This window comes from Ranitomeya variabilis, chromosome 2 (assembly GCF_051348905.1).
Source record: "Ranitomeya variabilis isolate aRanVar5 chromosome 2, aRanVar5.hap1, whole genome shotgun sequence".
Taxonomy (NCBI): domain Eukaryota; kingdom Metazoa; phylum Chordata; class Amphibia; order Anura; family Dendrobatidae; genus Ranitomeya; species Ranitomeya variabilis.
Window position 1 is genome coordinate 768,225,580 of NC_135233.1, and position 21,697 is coordinate 768,247,276.

The 21,697-nt window shown below is 40.4% G+C and overlaps 1 protein-coding gene across 2 annotated transcripts in view; it reads left to right on the forward strand.

The window, feature by feature from the left end:
- Positions 1-509: 509 nt before the first annotated feature.
- BACH2 (BACH transcriptional regulator 2) overlaps positions 510-21,697 on the forward strand; it is a 397,444-nt gene continuing 376,256 nt past the window's right edge. Inside the window, exon 1 of one of the 2 annotated variants that reach the window (XM_077289718.1) lies at positions 510-876. The gene's annotated coding sequence lies outside the window, so the exon portion shown is untranslated. Of the gene's footprint in view, positions 877-6,744; positions 7,024-21,697 lie in introns of those variants that run through there. The other variant, XM_077289719.1, reaches the window with a different exon arrangement.

The following is a 21,697-nucleotide window of genomic DNA, read 5'->3' on the forward strand; positions in this document are numbered from 1 at the left end:
TATTGACGGAAAAATAAAAAAGGTTATGGCTCTGGGAAGAAGGGGAGCGAAAAAATGGAAATAAGGTACATTTACACTGAAAAATGATCACGAACGAACACTCGTTTAATCTTGAAGAATAAACAGGCTGCAGAATCAACAGAATATTTGTTCGTCGGGTGAAATGATCTTTTGTTTGGCAGAAAACATGTTCTCAGCAATGTAGCGGGTTACCTAAATACACAGGCTATGAACCGGTGTAAAAAATCACGGACTGTTCCAGATGACGCCATTCAGAAGAGCGGCGTAGTGACTATGTGACTCCCCCCATGCGTTTTCTGGCCATGGAGGAATGCACCCAGCAGCTGGGCTGTATGGAAGCATGAATCACTAGTTGTAAACAATGCGGCCAGTGTGCTGCCTGTGACAATGGGGAGCACTATGTGACACAGCAGCGCACACACACAGCAGATGTCAGTAACGAGCCAGCAGCACCAATAGGCGCGGGAGAGGGAGGCTGCGGCCCGGGGAGGAGGAGGGCCAGGCGGAGAGCAACAAACACACAGCGCTCACACACGCTGCCAGCAGCAGCAGCAGGATGAGGGGAGAGCCGCCGCTCACACACACACAGACTACACAGCCGTGACACACGAGCCAGTGACGGTGCACCCGGTGTGCGAGGACTGACACCACCGGCTGCACTCACACTCCTTCCCTCCACAAGCCCCACGTCCACGGGCTGGGGGTGGATCCTGACTGAGACAAGCTAGCCCTGGGAACAACAACAACAACAAGGAGCAGCCTCACAAGCAGCCTGCTGATGGCCATGTGATGTCTCCCTGAGGGGTGAGCTTGGGAACAGCAAGGACCACAGGAGGAGGTGAAAGTGCAAGCAAGGTGAGTGTTGTGAGGAGTGTGGCCGGGGTCACAGGGGCTGACGGGCCAACAAAGGCCATGGATGGAGGGAAAGTTGCTGTCATGGTGTGCTGTGTGCTGAACTCCAGCATGGCTCTTGTTGTTGTGCTTGGAGGGGGAAACAGCTGTCACATTTGGAGGCCTCTTGTGTTGCCGTTAACCCCCACTTGACCAAAGCCGCTCATCCACGCTGACGCTGTCGAAAACAACAGGAATCGGGGTGACGGCATTGCTTCTGCAAAAGTTGGGTCGCGAAAAAATGAATTTGCGCTGTAAAACAGTGTGATTTTTTTTGTCGCGTCCCATGTGCGCCGGTGTCTCTGTGGCAAGTGTCATCAGAACGTTTTATCCGCGCCGAAGAACGTACCCCGCGACCGAGGAACGGGCTGGGAAGCTTTTCCGCGTTCGCCTCCATTCATAAGCGTTATGTGGACGTAATTGCGCTGTTTCTAGTCCAGCTATATACGTAGAAGTGTGCCGCACACATTAATATTGATGCCGTCTTGTGCTGCTGGAAGTGCAGCCTGCCGATTGGTTTCGTCTTCCCTCCACGGGTTAATATTTCACTACACAGGGTTACGTGTCGTATTTGCTGGCTCTGGCTGTGATTAGCAGCAGGGAAAGTGCTGTGTACATTATTCAGCGTTTTCAGGGTCACCTTATGTTTGTTGCCTAAGCCTTGAGGGAGCTGATCCAGATATGGGAAACATTGAGCTAGACCTCTACATGAGAAAGCGGTGACTTGACAGATGTCGGTCAGAGAGTGACGGGCACAGCAGCCACAAATAAACACGTCATGCCGGTGTACACTGATGCAGCATCTCTACATACATGTGTCACGTATACACTGATGCTGAACTGGCCCCTCACCAGATCCCATTACCGTACCCTACAAATGGGATGTAGGACGCCTAAGATGCCATCTAAATTCACGCTGGCTATTTATATGTCAGTCATAGAGTGAGGCAGCAGGGTGATTGATGTGTTCTGGCTGTAAAATAAGAGGGTCTTGGGCGCTGTCTTAGGGGACCTGAGTCATATTTATGAAATGACTGTGATATTTTTGTAGCAATTACGACACCTAATACACTTTTGAATTTTGCCCTTCAAAAGGGGCGTTTTAAGGGGTGTGGTGGGGGCCCGGCTTGTTAGTCACGTCTGTCAGACATATTTATCAAAGTCTTAAGAAAGAGGAGTGCAAGTGTGGCAGGTCAGGGCTGGTACAACTCTTTATGATACATTGGTTGTGAGCGGCGTTACATTTCTTATAATATGTCGCACTAAATATTTACAGTTCTTATAGAACGCTAGAGTTGTTTTTTGAGAAATCTGGCCCGCAGTCTCATTTTCAGCAGTGCCATAGGGAAAACCTTTTTTGTTGAATTCATGATGGAAAAATTGAATCCATCTCTCAGTGACAACCTCATTAGCAAAATATGCCCTTTTGTCTCTGATACAGATTATTCTCCACTTTTCTTTTCTCCTACATTTAGTTAACAAAAATCGTCACTTTCATTCATAAAAAAAGAAGCCTCCTAGGCTGCAGGTTAATGCCATGACCTAGAAAGTGTCTTATATCGTGTCTGTAAAGAAGATACATAGCTTTAACACTTGAAATCTGTGTTAAAAATCTATGTGAAATACTGTTTTATTTTTGTTATTTTTTTTACACACTTATTCAGTGCATACTTGATTTGCACAATACACCCACCATGACATGGCAATATAAGCCTAGATTCACACCATGCAGTTTGTGATGTATTTCTGGTGTGAGCGTAAAAGAAAAAGCATGACTATAAATTCTTCATTTTGGATTATTTTTCCTTTATAAACCACTCCTGGTGATATAGGTTTTGTTGCATGTAGAAAATTGTTAAATTGATTAATTCTGGTATTTTCTTTTACAATCTGATTATGCATTTTGCTTCAGATTTAATTTAACATTTAGTATCTTTTCTAAAAAGAAAATATAGTTTTCTATGCATCTGAGTTTTTCATAGATCAGTTTGTTTTGTTGATTTTGTATACATAGTATCGCCATGGTACGATGTAGACTATTGTTACTGCCCACAACCCCTGTACTTGATTTCTGCTCATGTTGTGTTCCAATAGTTAAATATTATTTGAGAAATTAATACAAGTAGGAACAATAGAATCGATTTTCACTGAACGATACAGTGGATCTATTTCTATTGTAGATTATCCCAAATCTTCCATCGCGTTGTTTTGTTTCGTTCCTTGCAGCCTGTGTGAATGTGAGCTTACTGTGTAGTTGTGTGTTTGTATCAGTCTGATTATATTTACATGACAAGTGTTATAAAATAGCAGCTATGGCTTTTGTGCTGGCTCATTCATTGCTCTCAGATGAGATTTGACCAGTCACTTAACCCAGTTCATCAAATCCGAGCAGTCCTATAAGTGGTCTCATGTAACGGCATGATGTGTACCATACTGAGGGCTGAAATGCTGGCTAAATGAACGGTGACCTTCAACCCAGTAATAGTTGCCGGGTCACAGCTGAGAAGCCTGACTAAGCTTTGGAGCTAAATTGGTCTTCCTTCTTCCTTGTCATCATGCTAAGCCTTGAGATCACAAAGAGAAAGGAAATTCTATGTGCAAACTGCTTAACCTGTACAGTGCCTTTCATCCTAGAGGTCCTTCTCCAAAACATGGCAATACGACCTATTACCATATTTTTTTGTTCATCCATTTATGAATTATTCCATGATAATCAATTTTTATAGTAAAAATAATGCACAAACAGCTGTATTAGCTCAAACTTTTTGTTTTTCCAAATAAAAGAAATAAAAGAGAACATTTTTTATAATCTGCTTTCATGTTAGATCATCTAGAAATAATTATTACATTACAGTCGTGTTCGTCTAAAATTCTTAGTGTAATTAGTGCATTTCTTCATGCATTTTTTGGAACTGTGATATCTATTGTGTGCAATAGTTGATGTTTTAGGTATGTTTAACTCACGTAATTGGTTTTCATGGTTCTGCACAAGTGAACAACTAATTTGGTGTTTGTCATTTTTTATATGGTGCTCATGTTTTCCATAAAGTGCTCTACACTCATTTATTGTGTGACTAATAGCTTATTGTAAATACTTGTAGATAATGGATTTCTCTCATCTATGCACACACTGTGGCTTATACTCTTTGTTATTTGCATCGTCCGATGACAGTGGAATCTTCCTTAAAATGTAATGTTTTGTTTTTCCACTTGGTATGGGTTAGGCTAGGTTCACAATCTTTACATTTTTGACACATTAAAAGTTATGGGAAGGACTGACTCGTGCGGTGGATTCATTTTTTTCGGGATTTGTTCTTTTACAAGATTCAAAAGGTATTCTTGTGCTGTGTATCTGGTTCCCAAATGAGTGTTTTTAGAAGTAGTGCAAACTGATATTATTTTATGGATCGGATTACAATTCCTTGTTATTGTACAACAAAAATAGAAAATAAACAATAGTCTGTACCTAAATTTGGGAAAAGGTAGCTTAAATAATGACTTAGTAACTCATGTTTACAGAGATCCGTGACGTAGATATGCCATTAGACACTTATACATGTTCTTTCATCAAAAACTGGTATTGATTCCAGCATAAAGAAGGGGAAGCATTGCTACAGAGAATGTTAGGGACTGTTTCCCGTCTCGCTCATGCTGGGATCTGTGACCATTTTTGTAGAAGAAAGACATGAGAACGGATCTCCCAAACACATTGACCGTGGAGAATTATGTTTACACGATATGATTTGTGTTGTGTTGCAAGATTTCTGGTTGTAATGTTCCTTATGCATTTCAGCTGAGACTTCTACCTCAATTTACACTTGTTTTTGCCTGTTGACCACTTGCTTCTGCGTCCGAGACCCTTTTAGGTACCTCTGCAGATTCTGTCCTTTTTTACCAGAAGAAATAGAACACCCAGGTGTGAATTTGGTCTGTTTGTTTTGGTTTATCCATGTAATGAAAATGAATGAATGTTTTGCTCTGTTGTTCCTTGATCTTGAAGTTTATAAGTGAGATAGCGATATACATAATAAATAATTAATATATGCCAATGTTAGCAACTGGATATTAGTTATTCATAGAAGCAAGGTCTCTAACTAATGCAGGAGGATCCTATCAGAGTACACAGATGTTATTTCACTTATTTTACATGCCATTATTTACAGGTAGATGCTAGAACTAGAGCTTCAGCCAGAGGCTTCTAAACATTAAAGGGGACCTGTCAGCATGAAAATGTAGTCCAATCTGCGGGCACCATGTGATAGAGCAGAGGAATCTGAGTAAATTAATATATAGTTGTATGAGCAAAGATTCAGTATAACCTGTGTTATCATAATGTTAAACCTCTGTTCTTTCTGTGACATTCAGTCTAGTAGGCGGTCCTATCAGTGACTGACAGCTGTCTGTATTTGCTTACTTATACAAGCAAGCTGTCAGTCACTGATAGGACCACCTACTGGACTGAAAGCCACAGAAAGAACAGAGGATTCAAACACAAAATGACACCTCAATCTTCTCCGCTCCCTTTAATCTGTAACATGATGGCTGCAGATAGGACTGCATTTTCATGGTGACAGGTCCACTTTAACATATCTGTCGTGGTAGAGATTAGTGATGAGGGAGTGTGCTGGGATAAGGTGCTATCCGAGCATGCTTGGGTGCTAACCGAATGACTTCGGTGTGCTCAAATAATATCTTTGAGTCCCTGTGGCTGTATATCTCGCGGTTATTCGATAGCCACAACACACGTAGAAATTGCCTGTTTGTTAGTCAATCCCTGAATGTGTTACGGTTGTTGGACAGCCGCGAGACATGCAGATGAGGGAACTGGAACATGCTCAGAAACACCTTATCCCAGCACGTTTGCTCATCACTACTGGACTGGAACAATCCAGGAGCCAATCTTTTTAGTAACCTGACAATACTTCTGCATAAAACAACTCCTAAAAACTATAAAAATGTTAATTTCTTTGTGCTTTGATTACATGTCTCCATGCAATTAGTTTGTTTCACTGTATGGCTCGTAGGACTTTAAGGGCATGTGCACACGTATTTTTGAGGGCTGCGGATTTTTCCGCAGCGGATTTCATAAATCCGCAGGTAAAAGGCACTTCGTTTTACCTGCAGATTTACCGCTGTTTTTATGCGGATTTTGTGCGGATTTACAACTGCGGATTCCTATTATGGAGCAGGTGTAAACCGCAGCGGAATCCGCACAAAGAATTGACATGCTGTGGAATGTAACCCGCAGCGTTTCTGACCGTTTTTTTCCGCAGCATGTGCACTACGGATTGCGCTTTCCATAGGTTTACATTGTACTGTAAATGCATGGAAAGCTGCTGCGGACCCGCAACGTGTGCACATAGCCTAAGATGATATCCTGAGGGTCATAAATAAACTTAAAGCTTCATGCACATAGTAATGTGATGAATACTGTGGGAAATCGCGAATGGTATTAAGTGAAATAGCATCTTTTTTTGTCTACCCACAATATAAATACAAAGACTAAACCTTTCAGTCATGAGTCAGGTCATATCGTGTCTTCGTTAAAAACAAACCTGCCGTACCGTTTACACACTTAGCACAGATGCAGCTTTTTCCGCTTTGCAGAGTATCACTTTCCGAAACCCATGGTAATAGAAAGAGGAAGTTCTGTGTTTTGTGATTCTGACGTGTTGAGGTTACAAAAGACAACAATCCAGAGCAGTGTTGTGATTGTTCCAGAATACCAGTTCACGCGTAGCTCACGCTAGAAAAGACTGATTTCATTGTGTGTTGGTTGTATGGTGCCAAATGTATCAGTGCCAGTATAGCCTGTGTGTGTAATGTGTTATTTGTGTGCAATTACTGAAAGCTAATGTTTGTTTTATTAAACAATAATTGCTTTATAGAATGTACAATTAATGTGATCATGTAACTATAGTGTTACTTTTTCTTTTATGATGTATAGCAATGCGGAATATGAAGGAACAATAAGCGTATTGTGCGATGGATTTGTTATTCTCTGCATGTCAAACGTGGGGTTAATTTTGACCTTGAGTTGGAAAACAGGAACTGTGAGTGTGGAGGTGTTCCTGATGTCCAATTTACATACAGCCATCTTTTATTTATCAGGTAGGTGTGTGTAGTGGTTTGTGTCTATGAGAACAATAGCGCTTGTCAGCAGTTTCCTCCAGGCAGCTGCTGCTGACTCACATGTCTGCTTCAGCCCTGAGCTGCCCTCTCTAAATCATCCACAGTGTGAATGAAAGAATGTGCAACTGTCAGTTATCTGCTCATCTCACTTGTGCAGGCCCCTTTAAGGAAGGGAAGCCAGAAATAAAAGCAGTGGCTGTTTACTCTGTATACTACTACACTGGCCAGACTTTACCTTGATTGCACTTGGCTCCTTCCAGCATGGAGTACAGAACAATTGCATCATTTTCATTGTAACAAAGAGAGTATTGTTCTCCTCTGTTGCATGCATCATGCTATTTTTCTGGGATTTCTTCCACAGCCCTTCCCCTCCCTTAGATGTAAATAAGACTCCTCCAGTACTTCGGTTCCACTTTCTGACTTTATTTTCTTGATCATGTTAGTAGATGTTTGGATGTGTGCAGTATTTGCTCTCTAACTGTGTTTTATATCAGGCAGCTCTAGAAAATGTTGATTTTTCAGTTCAGACGTTCCGTCTTTGAAACCCTATTATAGTCATTAGTACTTATTTTGCACCAATTAGTAAACTGAGTCCTACTTCGTATTGAATGATACCATTTTTAATGTTAGTGTTACACGTCGCTTCTTGTGATTTCCCTATGCAAGTAATTGTTTAATTGTAGCAGAGTCTGGGGACACATGCCTAGGAGGTAGGAAAGAGCCTGTCCTTAGCTGTTAAAGTTTGTGGTGTTTTTCAGGAAATCAGGGTGAATGACCTGGAAAGAATCTGTACAGTCATGCAGAAGTGGTTGATACCTTTTAATGGCTAACTGAAAAGATGGTAACAAATTGCAAGCTTTCGAGACTACACAGGTCTCTTCATCAGGCAAAGACTAAAAGAAATTCTGATGAATCACATATTTATGCACAATATAGCACAGAAAAAAACAACAACAACAACAAACCATGGATAAGACAAGCGACATGAAGCAGAATTACCATGAGTGATAAACAGTTATATCCATAAATATTGGGCCAGTTCTTAGATAAGGAATGTTTTATTGTCCTCTGATTGGAGGTCTCGTTCTGTTGTGATGACCCCACATGGTCTGAGGGGCAAGTTCCTTAGTTGATGTAAAAAGACATAAATCCATGTGACACATTCATTCCTGCACTGAGACTGTCAAAGGTCATCATCAGTTTATATTCCCATACTCTTCTGTCTCTCTTAGATTTGAAGTTACCTTTTAACACAAGTAATTTCATATCCATAATGTTATGATTTGGGAGACAAAAATGTATTGCCACAGGTAGATCCATTCTTTTTTCTCTTATTGTGTGGCGGTGAGAATTCATTCTTGTTCTAAGCTTTTGCCGTGTCTCCCCCACATACAGACCCCCAGTTGGACATTTAGTACAAATAATTAGGTACACCACATTAGAAGTGTTGCAGCTGAAAGTACCTGGTATCTTGTAGTCATGATGTGAATTGGGGATCTTTATCTTGTCCGTGGTCATTATAAATGGACAGGTTTTACATTTTTTTCTGATTGCAAGGAAAGTTACTTGCAGCTGTTGGAGAGGACAGGGAGCTCTTGACAATGATGCTTCTTAGATTTGGGGGCTGCCTAAAACACAGTAGTGGGGGGTCTGGAAAAATGGACTGTAAGCGGGCATCTTTTTGTAGTAAAGGTTGTAATTTGCGTGCAGCTCCCCTTAGCGCCTCCAGATTTGGATTTTAGGTAACTACTAGAGGCACCCGATTATTTTCTTCTTTAGCTTTGTAATGTAGCAGGTGATTCCTTGATATTCTGGTGGCTCTTGTAATCTGGTTTTCAATTGTTCTTGGATGGTAGCCCTGATTCAAAAAGGTCTTTCTGAGGCGACCAAATTGTTCATCCCTGCCCATTGGGTTGGAACATATACGATTGTATCTGATGGCTTGGCTGTAGACAATGGAGTTTTTTATGTGTTTTGGATGGAAACTGTCCCATTTAAGGTATGTTGGACGGTCGATTGGCTTCTGATACAGGGATGTCTCTATTTTATTGTTCTGCAGCTTAATGATGGTGTCCAAAAAGTAAATTTCAGTACAGGAGTAGTTGAGTGTCAAGTTGATGGTTCGATGAAATTGATTAAACTGTTCACGGAACGTCTTTAGCTGTGGCTCATACTCCGTCCAGATGATTAAAATATCATCAATGTAGCGGTAGTACGCTAGAGGCCTGATGGGACATGAGGACAAAAAGTCGCTTTCAAGATTGGCCATGAAAAGATTTGCATACTGTGGGGCCATTTTACTTCCCATTGCTGTGCCAGTCTCCTGTAGATAGATCTTCTTGTCAAATTCAAAGTAATTGTGGGTGAGGTTGAATTTTATAAGTTTCACCACAGAATTTGCATCAGTCCCTGTGTTTTCCAGGAAGAATTTGCAGGCATTCAAATCTGGAGGTGCTAAGGGGAGCTGCACGGAAATTACAACCTTTACTACAAAAAGATGCCCGCTTACAGTCAATTTTTCCAGACCCCCCACTACTGTGCACCTTTCCTTGCAATCAGAAAAAATGTAAAACCTGTCCATTTATAATGACCACGGACAAGATAAAGATCCCCAATTCACATCAGGACTACAAGATACCAGGTACTTTCAGCTGCGACACTTCTAATGTGGTGTACCTAATTATTTGTACTAAATGTCCAACTGGGGGTCTGTATGTGGGGGAGACAGGGCAAAAGCTTAGAACAAGAATGAATTCTCACCGCCACACAATAAGAGAAAAAAGAATGGATCTACCTGTGGCAATACATTTTTGTCTCCCAAATCATAACATTATGGACATGAAATTACTTGTGTTAAAAGGTAACTTCAAATCTAAGAGAGACAGAAGAGTCTGGGAATATAAACTGATGACGACCTTTGACAGTCTCACTGCAGGAATGAATGTGTCGCATGGATTTATGTCTTTTTACATCAAGTAAGGAACTTGCCCCTCAGACCATGTGGGGTCATCACAACAGAACGAGACCCCCAATCAGAGGACAATAAAACATTCCTTATCTAAGAACTGGCCCAATATTTATGGACATAACTGTTTATCACTCATGGTAATTCTGCTTCATGTCACTTGTCTTATCCATGGTTTTTTTTTGTTTGTTTTTTTTCTGTGCTATGTTGTGCATAAATATGGGATTCTTCAGAATTTCTTTTAGTCTTTGCCTGATGAAGAGACCTGTGTAGTCCCGAAAGCTTGCAATTTGTTACCATCTTTTCAGTTAGCCATTAAAAGGTATCAACCACTGAGGACTCTCAATTCTAAATATTTTTCTATCTACTGGCTAACACGGTACCAAGATATATTTCTTTCCTGTAACAAAGTAAGGAACATTTTCACTTTGTTTATTGGAAATATTTTAAGAATGTTCCCTTTCACATAACATACTGAAAATTATCTTGTACAAAGGGGGTTGAAAGCTAGAAAAAAAAGTACTATTGTTTTGTTTTTTTTAAGAACGTTCGGTATTAAAGGGTTTGTCAACAATCGTAGGAAATATTTTTCTTCCACTTTTTTGGAAGAATTATGAAGGCTACACACAGTTACAGACCACTGATTGGCTGCAGTGCTCACGTGATCTTTTGTTATGAGATTACTGAGTAATATAGAAGTCAGATCCGTGGAACGGCATTTTTTTTATTTTATGCAATACATTTGGGACATTTATATTGGGTTGTCCAGTAGCGGAAACCCATTTAAGTAGAGGTATTCAGATGCCAAATAATTCAGTTTTCACAACCAACAAAAAGAGAAAACAGATCTATATTCCCCCTATAGAAGTCAAATGAATCTAAATATATAGATTTTATGATGGACGCTTTAGTCAGTCGACTCTAAAAAACCATATTCTGTATTTGAGACTGTTTTGGCTTTTGTGAAGATACTATAGTTTTATATTACATACACATTTGTATTGTCACTATAAAAAGGCACTAGGGTACAATATTATAGATTTCCAAGATGTATTCTCCCCATAGAAGGCAATACAGTTTAGAAGCCCAGATTTGGATTCTTATTCTGCACAACAAAGTCATGAGAGTTTTATTACCGGTCCGTATTTTTAGACTCCATTGAGTAGAGCATTGATCCATATCACATGCTTTGCCTGTTGTTCATTCACTGCAGACTGAATCCAAGGCTTTGACTTTTTGAATTAACAGCTAATTGAATTTTCTGTGTTTTTCCTTGTGTATAGCATTGAGTAAAAGGAACATCACCAGCAGAATATCTCTTGTATGAAATAATCTTTTTTTCATCTTCACATTAAAACAAAATCGCGTGTTTTTGCACCAAAATTGTTACAGAATTAGAGATTCAGATAAGTCAATTTTATTTTATATGTGCTTAATTTCACATATTTGACTTTCACTACTGAACTTTGTAGTAGATTTAAAAAATGGCTGATCAGCAAGACCTTATTCTGTAAAATGATCTAGCCTCCTTGGCCCAGATTCTATCTATTTTTGCTCACCTCATTCATTTGTTTAAAAAGAAAAAAACAACTGTAATTATTCCACGCAAATAAAGACTTCATGACGTGTTTAAAGCTTTTAAATAACCCCCCTAAAGACTTCTGACGCACAAAATTGCTACAAAATTAAAAAAAGCATTGGCAACATTTTTTTTTCTTGCCTGTATAGTGCACACAGACAATAATAATGGAGAATATAGAAATTCTTTTGTATGCCTTGTGTAAACCTGTTTGATCTATCATGTATGTGGCAACTTCCATCTTAATTCCTTGTCTTTGATTTTTAACCTTTATAAAGCAAACCATTCACATAAATGCATCTAGTCACACACTGCATTTTCTCTGCTCTGTCCCATATCTAGCAAGTGCTCTCCAGTATCTCACACTAGTATCAGTGCAATGAATCCTGTTTCTACTGCCTCCTGCTTGTGATAGGCTTCTACCTTGTACTTTACAAGCAGTAGGCAGAGAGAGCAGTGTGAAGGTGTATATCATTGGATACTTAAGGAATTCTACCCACATAGATAATATGGTCAGGCAGTATAAATCGGAGTGGAGGTGAAAGGGTTTATATCTCTGCAGTTTGTCAATGTAGGGATTTACGTAGTACAGTATATAACTGTGCTCCTGCTCACTTCAGTAGAAATTATATTCTTTGTACGTCTCTTATATAGAGCCATACGAAAGGAACAATAAAGGAGGAGCTTTGATAGAGCTATCAGTATGGATTTAATAGATGCTGATGTAATTCTGTAGTTCATAGGAAGTCCTCAATTCGGGAGAAACTGACTTCCTGCCCGCACAGAAGAGCAAGTTCTGGATTAATGGTCAGACTGGGGTTGCATTACATAGCTGTCCATAATGCAAGGGTCCAAATTATATAGATATAATTGAGCTGCAGCTATAATATTTCTGGGGAGTTAGCATTACATCATTATGATTCATATCATAACTATTAGGTCAGGTTCACAATAGCATTTGTTCCCATTTTAAACAGATTTTTGTTTTACAAAATACCAGAAACAAAAACTTATGCAAACAAATTAAAATAGTGAGCTTTTAGTCTAAAGAGGACTTGTCATTTGCCATGAATATGTCATTTTTTACTGGGTCCAAATCCAACTGATCTTGTGATTCAGTGGGTTTTTGTTTGTTTCTGCATTTGTCCGGTCCTGAAATATGGTCTTCTCTTCCTTGTAAATAAATCTAGTCCTGTTATCCAAGGAGGTGCGATCCTCATGAAGATGGCCACAGAGAAGAGTTGATGATCACACCTCCCATAGCTAACAAGACTAGATTAGCATTCCAGTGAGGATTTAAGGATTACGCCCATTTATCTAAAAAAAAAAATTTGATTCCCACGTTGGGAAGAGAAGGTCATATCTCTGCAATGGAGGGACAAAGCAGATTCAGAAGAACTGTTGTATTTACAGCGTTTAAAAAAAGACATACTCTATATAAAAAAGGGAAAGGTCTACCCCTTTCCAAGTCCTCTGTTATTGAAAGAAAATACCCATTTGGAATTATGCAAATCCGCAGCGGATTTTTCCGCGCAGAAACGCTGCAGATCCGCACTGTGATGTACAGTACAATGTAAATCAATGGGCTAAAAAAAAAGCTGTGCAGATGGTGCGGAAAAAGCAGTGCGGAATTGCTGCGGATTTCAATGAAGTGCATGTCACTTCTTTTGTGCGGATCTGCAGCGTTTCTGCACCCCTCCATGATAAAAATCCGCAGTGGCAAAAACCTCAGAAAATCCGCATAAAAACCGCACAAAATCCGCGGCAAATCCGCGGCTGCGGATTTTGCCAGGAGATGCAGATTTTGTGCAGAAAATTCTGCACCTCTTTTCTTACGTGTGCACATAGCCGAAAACTAGCTTGTCATTTTGCTGTCCTCGTAAATGCCTTAAAAAGAAAATGCTTTGATTTCTCATGTTTTAACAAGTCGAATAAAGTGCAGTGAAAATGTCACAAGCCCCAAAATGATACCAATTAAAACTACAGTTCATCATATAGCCCGGTCAGTGGAAAAAATAATTACGTTCTGGCTCTTATAATATAGTGATACGCATTTTTACTTTTTTTTAATTAGATTTTATTGTGAGAAAGTGTAAATAAATTATACATATTTGGCATGTACATGTCCAAAACTATTAAATAAGCATGTAATTTATCCCACCCCGTACACCATAAAAAAAGCAAAAATCAAAGAAAGAATAAACAAAGCCAGAATTGCATCTTTATGATCATTTCACCTAAAAAAAAATAAAAATATGAAACTATCAAAGTTTCATACATCCTAAAATGTAGCAATGAATACTACAGTTTTTCTTGGGAAAAAAATATCCAACATAGCAGTTAATTAAAAAGTATGGAAAATGTTTAAGTTTACAGCATAGCAATATACCGTATATTTTTTTTATTTTAATTTCGATTTTTATTATAAAAAAATTCTATCATACAAATGAACTATATGCATTTGGTATCAAGTCTCTAGTGATCCAGACTATAAAATCAGCATGCTATTTATCCAACCCAGTGAACACACAAATAATAAACTGTACCAGAATTACTATTTTTATGTCACATTCTCACAAAAGATGGAACAAAAAGCGTTCAAAAACTCACACATATTCCAAAATGGTTTCATTAAAAACTACAACTTGTCCATCAAAAAATAAACTCTCATCCAGCTCCGTAATACAAAAATCAAGTTACCGTAATATATCACTTATACCACACAGTCAACATCACCCCCCCCCCCCCCCCCCCCCGGAAAAAAACAAAAACCTGAATTGTGAAAAAATACAGATTTTTTTTTTTCCCACTTAGCTGCACATTAATATTTTTGAAGACACTGTTGGGTCAAAATAGTCACTACACCTATGATAAATGCATTGAACGGTAGAGTTTCCAAATAAATGGGATCAGTCTGGGGAGGGTTTCCTGTGTACTATTACTTCCAGGGGTCTGTAAATGCAATACAGTGACAGGAAACCATTCCAGTAAAATTTGCCCTCCAAATGGTGCTCGTTACTTTCTGAGCTGTGATTTGTGCCCAAACAGTAGTATTCGGCCACGTACAGGGTGTTTCATACGCTGGAGAAAAAAACATCCATACATTTCTACATAATTTCTGCAATTCAACATTTGAAAATCAAAAATTTGAGGCTAACGCTCCCTTTTAATAGAAATAAATATAATTTTTAATATATTTATTTCACTTTGCTTTAGATCCTCTGAAGTACCTGAAGGGTTAGCAGACTTACTAAATACCATTTTGAATACTATAAGGCTACGTTCCCACAATGAGCTTTTGATGAGGTTTTAATGTTGCAGAATTTCTGCACCTATTATTTAAATTTGGTTATTTGCGTTTTTTCATTGCGTTTTTGTGTGTGTTTATCATGATGGGTTTTTATCGTGATTTTAACGCTGCATTTTTTGGTTTCTGTTTGGTATGTCATGCTTTTAAATAAAGCTACTTTGTTTTTGATACTTCCTGGAATTTGGCTTTGACAAAACTTTATTGATGAACACCCAATGTGTTTTTGATGCAGAATCGCACTGAAAACTCATGCGTTTTTTACCTGTGGATTTTCTACATCTAATGCAAGTCTATGGTGAAAATCTGCATAGAATACTCAGTGTACCCGCAAGAGAAATTGACATGTTGCTGATTTGAAACACGCAGCGCAGGTCAGATTATCGTATGTTAAATGAAGCAGTGTGGGCATGAGACTTCTGTAAATCCCATCTACCTTGCTGGAACTGTAAGACGCTGTGTTTTGACACAGCAAAAATATGCAGCATCAAAACTCATCAAAAACTCATCATGGGAACGTAGTCTAAGGATCCTTTTATAAATGGAATAATTTGTGGGGAGCAGGTTTATATAAGCCCCTCAAAGGCACTTGATAAATTGCTCTGCCTATAAACAATGTCATAAGTTTATCAATGTTTTTAAAATTGTCAAACTTTCAAAGTGTAATTTGTGCAAATCAACAAGCACCATCAGCCAAAACAGTAATCCCTGGTCACTGGATGGGAGCCATGAGAACCAACTCTTTCTTGATGGAATCTGCAACTTCTCTTTTGATTAGCCAGCCCTGGCGCAATGTCATCGTTTAAAGATGACTCTTCATCAGGCCGGGTAAACAAAAGAAGATCTGCGGTTGCCATCAGGTAAAAGGCTCTACTCACGTCTAACATCCAGTTGACAGAGATTACTGTTATGGACAATGGACCAGGTCGTGCGAATCGTTTAATACCAACTTTACTTTTAAGTCATCTAATATTCCAGAAAAATATATAAAAATTATTCAGACGTAAAGTAAACATGTAAGAAATGTCAGCTGTTAACTATTTTCTATGGTATGACTATCTGTTTTAAAAGCATCAACATTTTGAAAAGGGAAATTTTTTATATAAAAAATTTCTTTAATAAACTCAAGTCTTCTAAACCTAAATTTACCTTAACTGTAATTTGTGTCATAAAATTCATTCTCAGAACTAAGGGGATATGTATAAAGCATTCTAAAGTTATTGCTACGTACATTGACACATGCAGACAAAAAAAGGAAAATCCAGCACCAGGTGATTTCCATAAAAATTCAAGTGTTGTATTTTGCTTATGGTAATCCATTGTTTGTAAAAAGTTAAAAACATGTATATCATAGAGTGTCAAGGGGCAAACATCCCCCGCACGCCTGACGCATTTCAGACTTTGTCTTTACTCATATGCAGGTTTGAATTTTTTTTATTGTAAAACCAGATTTGTGGCATCTCAAGTTCTGATGATGTTATAAAGACATGTAAAATATAGAACTAGGATTTATGTGCTCTGACCATACTAAACTTTTACAGTATATTAGAAACTGTATAACTTTTCATTAAACAGTAAATAACATTTCTTTGCTGGTACCCTCAGCGAAAAGGTAAGTACTAGCACGTACCCAATGCTCTTCTAGACTAATTTGGCTGCTCATTGATAGCTTCATTGGGCAGCATGATAGCTCAGTGGTCAGCATTGTTGCTTTACAGCACCCGGGTCCTGTGTTTGAATACCATTAAAGGGTTTGTTAGGAACAAAAGTCTGCAGTCACTCTATGTGACTGCAGACTTATGAATCCTCACGTTGTGCAAAGTGCGTGCTGCCAGGATTCTCAGGTGCCGGGAGTGGGCAGTCATGTGCATGCTCCCTGCCATATTCCAACGAGATGTGCGTGATCTCCCTCAATACAAGGAAAATGAAAAAGACCATGAACGTCTAATCAGAGCATAGAACAAGAGATTCTTGACAGCAAGCACCATGCACGATGTGAGGATTCACAAGTCCTACAGTCAAGTCCATATATATTTGGACAGAGACAACATTTTTCTAATTTTGGTTATAGACATTACCACAATGAATTTTAAACAAAACAATTCAGATGCAGGTAAAGTTCCGACTTTCAGCTTTCATTTGAGGGTATCCTGTTGTGAAATTGGATTTTGGGCTCCCCCGGTGGCCACTGGTGGAATTGAACTGGTGTGCATCATCCTCTCTGTTCACCTGTTTCCATCAGGATGTGGGAGTCGCTATTTAGCCTTGCTCCTCTGTCACTTCCATGCCGGTCAACATTGTAATCAGAAGCCTTTCTGTGCATGTTCCTGCTGCTAGACAACTCCCAGCTAAGTTGGACTTAGTCCTTGTTTGTTTTTGCATTTTGTTCCAGTTCACAGCTGTAGTTTCGTTTCTGTGTCTGGAAAGCTCTTGTGATCTGAAATTGCCACTCTGATGTTATGAGTTAATACTAGAGTCTTAAAGTAATTTCAGGATGGTATTTTGATAGGGTTTTCAGCTGACCATGAAAGTGCCCTTTCTGTCTTCCTGCTATCTAGTAAGCGGACCTCAATTTTGCTAAACCTATTTTCATACTACGTTTGTCATTTCATCTAAAATCACCGCCAATATTTGTGGGGGGCCTCTGTCTGCCTTTCGGGGAAATTTCTCTAGAGGTGAGCCAGGACTATATTTTCCTCTGCCAGGATTAGTTAGTCCTCCGGCCGGCGCTGGGCGTCTAGGGATAAAACGCAGGCTACGCTACCCGGCTACTGTTAGTTGTGCGGCAGGTTTAGTTCATGGTCAGTTTAGTTTCCATCCTTCCAAGAGCTAGTTCGTATGTTTGCTGGGCTATGTTCTCTTGCCATTGAGAACCATAACAGTATCCACATTAAAATTGGATGAAGGGTTTAGGAGTTTCAGCTCCTTAACATGTGCCACCCTGTTTTTAAAGGGACCAAAAGTAATTGGACAATTGACTCCAAGGCTATTTCATGGACAGGTGTGGGCAATCCCTTTGTTATGTCATTCTCAAGCAGACAAAAAGGCCTGGAGTTGATTTGAGGTGTGGTGCTTGCATTTGGAAGGTTTTGCTGTGAAGTAAACATGCGGTCAAAGGAGCTCTCCATGTAGGTGAAATAAGCCATCCTTAAGCTGCAAAAACAGAAAAAACCCATCAGAGAAATTGCAACAATATTAGGAGTGGCAAAATCTACAGTTTGGTACATCCTGAGAAAGAAAGAAAGCACTGGTGAACTCATCAATGCAAAAAGACCTGGGCGCCCACGGAAGACAACAGTGGTGGATGATCGCAGAATAATCTCCATGGTGAAGAGAAACCCCTTCACAACAGCCAACCTAGTGAACAACACTCTCCAGGAGGTAGGCGTATCAATATCCAAATCTACCATAAAGAGAAGACTGCATGAAAGTAAATAAAGAGGGTTCACTGCACGGTGCAAGCCACTCATAAGCATCAAGAATAAAAAGGCTAGACTGGACTTTGCTAAAAAACATCTAAAAAAGCCAGCACAGTTCTGGAAGAACATTCTTTGGACAGATGAAACCAAGATCAACCATCTACCAGAATGATGGAAAGAGAAAAGTATGGCGAAGGCGTGGTACAGCTCATGATCCAAAGCTTACCACATCATCTGTAAAACACGGCGGAGGCAGTGTGATGGCTTGGGCATGCATGGCAGAGCATCAAAAAGGAGGAAACACAGCGTCTGGTGATGTCCATGAGTTCAAGACTTCAGGCAGTCATTGCCAATAAAGGGTTTTCAACCAAGTACTAGAAATTAACATTTTATTTAAAATTATTTAATCTGTCCAATTACTTTTGGTCTCTTTAAAAACAGGGTGGCACATGTTAAGGAGCTGAAACTCCTAAACCCTTCATCCAGTTTTAATGTGGATACCCTCAAATGAAAGCTGAAAGTCTGAACTTCAACTGCATCTGAATTGTTTTGTTTAAAATTCATTGTGGTAATGTCTATAACCAAAATTAGAAAATTGTTATCTCTGTCTAAATATATATGGACTTAACTGTAAGTCACATACAGTAACTGCAGACTTTCGTGCCAAACCTGAATAACCCCTTTAAAGGGCCACTATCACCCCCCTCCAGCCGTTATAAACTAAAAGAGCCACCTTGTGCAGCAGTAATGCTGCATTCTAACAAGGTGGCTCTTTTAGTTTTAGGTTCAAGCATACCCCAAATAAAACATTTTTATACTTAGCCACAATTCCTGTCTCTAGCCATGTAGGCAGGTCCTCACTCCCCAGCTTGGCCAGCTCCCCTGTCGTCACTCACATCTTCCTGCGCTTTCGGCGCCGCCCCCTCAGCGCTGTTATCGTTTCAAATCCGGCGCCTGCGCTGTGTACTGGTGTCCTGCGCAGACGCAGTAAGCTCTGGCCGTCTGATGTAATGGCTGATACCAGAGAACAAAAGACATCCACAGAACACCAGGATGGATCTGCTGCACAGCAAATAGCTGTAGGACCTGCGATGATGTCACTGCGATGTGATTAGGGCAATCACATGGCAGTGACATCATCGCAGGTCCTACAGCTATTTGCTGTGCAGCAGATCCATCCTGGTGTTCTGTGGATGTCTTTTGTTCTCTGGTATCAGCCATTACATCAGACGGCCAGAGCTTACTGCGTCTGCGCAGGACACCAGTACACAGCGCAGGCGCCGGATTTGAAACGATAACAGTGCTGAGGGGGTGGCGCAAAGCGCAGGAAGATGTGAGTGACGCAGAGGAGCTGGCCAAGCTGGGGAGTGAGGACCCGCCTACGTGGCTAGAGACAGGAATTGTGGCTAAGTATAAAAATGTTTTATTTGGGGTATGCTTGAACCTAAAACTAAAAGAGCCACCTTGTTAGAATGCATCATTACTGCTGCACAAGGTGGTTCTTTTAGTTTATAACGGCTGGAGGGGGGTGACAGTGGCCCTTTAAGTACATTTTCTGCAAGGAGTTTGTATGTTCTCCCCTGTTTGTGTAGGTTTCCTCAACACACCTCAAAGACCTATTGATAGGGAATTTAGATTGTGAGCCCCAATGGGAACAGTGATTAGTCTGTAAAGCGCTGTGGAATATGATGACGCTATAATTAAAAAGTAATTGTGTCTTCAGCACTTGCACATCATAGGACTACAAAACATGTTTCATTTTATTCAGCTATACCTCTAGTTTTAGTGGTGAATTAGTTTTGACAAGTTGCTTTTAAATGGAAAAAATGTGACAGCCTGCCCTACATTTACTAGCAGAAGATTACTGCTTACAAGTTTATTATACTGTAGATGTCAATGAGAGCACATTTTCATTTTCTTGATATTCTTGGGATTCTTAAGGCTTGTTCACACGGTCGAATTTTTGATCAAAGTGCTGTCCATGAAAAAAGAAGACAACACTCCGATCAATGTTCTTCAATGGGCCAGTGCAGATAAGGCTACTTTCACACTAGCGTTTTTTTGCATACGTCGCAATGCGTCGTTTTGGCGAAAAAACGCATCCTGCAAAGTCGTCTGCAGGATGCGTTTTTTCCCCATAGACTAACATTAGCGACGCATTGCGACGTATTGACACACGACGCAACCGTCGCTGTGCGACGGTTGCGTCGTGTTGTGGCGGACCGCCGGCAGCAAAAAACGTCACATGTAATGTTTTTTTGTGCCGACGGTCCGCCATTTCCGACCGCGCATGCGCGGCTGGAACTCCGCCCCCACCTCCCCGCACCTCACAATGGGGCAGCGGATGCGTGGAAAAACAGCATCTGCTGCCCCCGTTGTGCGGCGCTTGCACAGTATGCGTCGGTACGTCGGGCCGACGCAGCGCGACGGCCCCGTACCGACGCTAGTGTGAAAGTAGCCTAAGAGATATTATGAGTTTTTTTTTTTTTTTTTACTGACTAAATATGCATGTGAAAAAATTGCAGCATGCACTAATTTCTTGAGTAAATAAGAGGAGACTCACCCATTCCAGTATATGGGTGCACAAAAAAAATTGCATGCCACATGGAGGCACAGTATAGCATCCAATTTTTATGGACACATTGCAATTCTGTAAAGGTACCTTCACACTAAACGACTTTGCAACGATAACGATAGCGATCCGTGACGTTGCAGCGTCCTGGATAGCGATATCGTTGTGTTTGGCAGCGATCTGGATCCTGCTGTGATATCGCTGGTCGTTGCTGAAAGTCCAGAACTTTATTTGGTCGTCAGATCGGCGTGTATCGTCGTGTTTGACAGCAAAAGCAACGATGCCAGCAATGTTTTACAGTGGTAACCAGGGTAAATATCGGGTTACTAAGCGCAGGGCCGCGCTTAGTAACCCGATATTTACCCTGGTTACCATTGTAAAAGTAGAAAAAAAAACACTACATACTCACCCTCTGATGTCTGTCACGTCCCCCGGCATCTGCGCTGCTGCTCAGAGCTTCCTGCACTGAATGTGTCAGTGCCGGCCGTAAAGCAAAGCACAGCGGTGACGTCACCGCTGTCCTTTAGGGCCGGCGCTTACACAGTGCAGGGAAGCTGAAGGCGAGGGACGCGACAGACACGGCAATGTAAGTATGTAGTGTTTCTTTTTTTTTACATTTACACTGGTAACCAGGGTAAACATCGGGTTACTAAGCGCGGCCCTGCGCTTAGTAACCCGATGTTTACCCTGGTTACCCGGGGACTTCGGCATCGTTGGTTGCTGGAGAGCGGTCTGTGTGACAGCTCTCCAGCGACCACACAGCGACGCTGCAGCGATCGTTGTCGATATCGCTGCAGCGTCTTTTAATGTG